Here is a 2,263-nt window from a genome sequence, read left to right on the forward strand (position 1 = left end):
ATCTGAACATGTTTGCTGCTTTAGCAAATTACTGCTTGTTTAACAGCTTTGCTCATAAGTCTTTGACTCTTGAGAGTTTCTTCTGTTGTCCCTATATCGATATCGTACAGAGTAGTCTGCAGGAATCTGTACAAGCTCAACAGAGTATCATCATATTGCACACTGAAAACAAAGTGGGTGCTCATCAAATGCGCCCAGGGATGTGTAAGACTGACACGGAAGAAGCTTTCTAAGACTGTGTAGAAGCTGAAAACCTGTGCCCAAGTCCCTGTGGCCAGCAGATACAACTGGGGGTTTCCTTCAATAGTCATGAGGTGTTCTTCAAGGCTGTGGCAAGAGTGAAACACAAAGAAAAAGATCTTCATATAAGCCATTAGTTTAAAAAATAGTGTGTTGTTTGAATTTGAAATTTGAAAAAAATTTGAAGTTGAATCCTATTGTTTTGACAAACCTTGTGAAATGTAACCAAATGATCAGTAGCCTCTCCAACGCGGATCTTTCTGGGCTGCTTCTGGTTGAGGAGTTAGCAGATGGTGCAATACAAGAAGAGAGGCCATGTTTCTGTCCCACTCTGCAGACAGGGTGACACAATTTACCTCAGAATGCATTTCTTCACACTTCTACCTCGGGCTGGTTATGGTGAATAGTTCCACTTAAAAGGAATAGTGCAGCTATTAAAGCAGGTCTAAAGTTTTAATATTTCAGATTCAAACTATCACAGAGCTTCAATGAAGAGCTGCATTGACATGACACAACGTATAAGATGAAGGTGATAATGTCAGACAGGATTGTCAAACTGTATGTCCAGCTGAAATCAAATTTAGTTTTTCCTTTTATAGTCAAAAGCAATGTTAATGTGTTGTTCCAATGTATTAAGAGAAAGAAAGAAGGTCTTTATAGCAATAATGCTCTTTTTTGTAGCAGTTAAAAAATGTTGACAACATTACTAAATTTACTTAAATCTTCTGGAAGACTAAGTCACGGTCAGTGATGTGGCCTCCATACATTCATCTCCTGTTTGCTGGTCATCTGTGGATCTAGATGTTCTTGCCGATGTGGGACCTGCTTTCAGCTCCACTCTGCTACGGGATGCAGATGGGGCTTTAGATTGACGCTGCACAGTTTTTATACACCACTCAAGAAAGCCTTTGTTGCTCTGCACGTCATGGAAATGTTCCTGAAAATAAAAGAGTATTTCTGGTTGAAGAGCAGACAATAACAAGTTTGTGATGGATGTAGTGTATACATGCTGTGTACACAAAAACCAAACTGTAACTGCCAACATTAGTTTACTGTATAGCTACTATGCAAACTCACATTTCTCTTCTTTGAGTATGAGTCTTTCAAAAATGGGAAGAGTGACACAATCCCAAAGGCATGAATTTTCTTTACCTGTCCCACCCCTTTCTCTTTCTCTCTTTAGCAACGTGCCACCGACGTGGCAGCTTGCGCCAATATCCAATACTTTGATTAACTTTTATTGTTCGCCACGCCCCCGGTGTTTAACGGCCTTTACGGTATAATTTGTATAGCATCATATTTATCCTTCAAGTATTGTGTCAGCCCAATTGTATTAGTTAGCCTACTATGAAATCCTGGTTACCTAGCTAAAGTCTCACTGTAAGTTTAGCAACTGAGACGGCCAAGTCCCCGCTATTTACTCAAAAAATAGGCACCCCAACGCTAGGTCAAGTCATTACTTCAGTGTAGGACAGGTCCGTTAACGTATCGTCGTCTACCGCGTAACAGTAATCTAAAAGAAACAATGCAGGTTACTAGCTAGTGAAAACCACAGAAACCGTAGTAATGATTAGAATAATGTTGGCGTTAATTTCACGCAGGAGCTAGCCAAGTTACGAGTAAATTACGACAAACCATGAAGTTATATTCAGCACGTTCGACAGGTTTGGGACATTCACAGCTAGTTCGCTAGCAAGGTTTTACTTGCAATACACAAGCTCATGTGTTAAACTGACAAGTTATTCGTTAAAACTAAAGAAAGGCGGTATATTAAGACAGTACATTTACAAGAGAGTTATTTACAACCTAACATAATATAGATTGAGAAGTAAAATGGTACATTTACCTTGCCTGTCTCACAACGAAGTCCAAGTGAAGACTGTCCGGCGCGGCAGCAACAAAGCTGTGACGTAGTGTTATGAATCAACACCAGTACCGTAGTTGAATCACGTTCCTTAACACCCAAAAAATGAACTCCGAAATGTAACACCATCAAAGAGTATCCCTTTACACAACCTGTAGT

General features: G+C 39.9%; 1 long non-coding RNA gene and 1 pseudogene across 1 annotated transcript in view; both read right to left on the bottom strand.

Moving 5' to 3' along the window:
* LOC116686689 (CD209 antigen-like protein E) overlaps positions 1-2,263 on the bottom strand; it is a 93,821-nt pseudogene that overhangs the window by 85,592 nt on the left and 5,966 nt on the right.
* LOC116686687 (uncharacterized) overlaps positions 1-2,263 on the bottom strand; it is a 4,530-nt gene that overhangs the window by 1,811 nt on the left and 456 nt on the right. The window lies entirely within an intron of this gene.

This window comes from Etheostoma spectabile, unplaced genomic scaffold, assembly GCF_008692095.1.
Source record: "Etheostoma spectabile isolate EspeVRDwgs_2016 unplaced genomic scaffold, UIUC_Espe_1.0 scaffold437, whole genome shotgun sequence".
NCBI classification, from domain to species: Eukaryota; Metazoa; Chordata; class Actinopteri; order Perciformes; family Percidae; genus Etheostoma; species Etheostoma spectabile.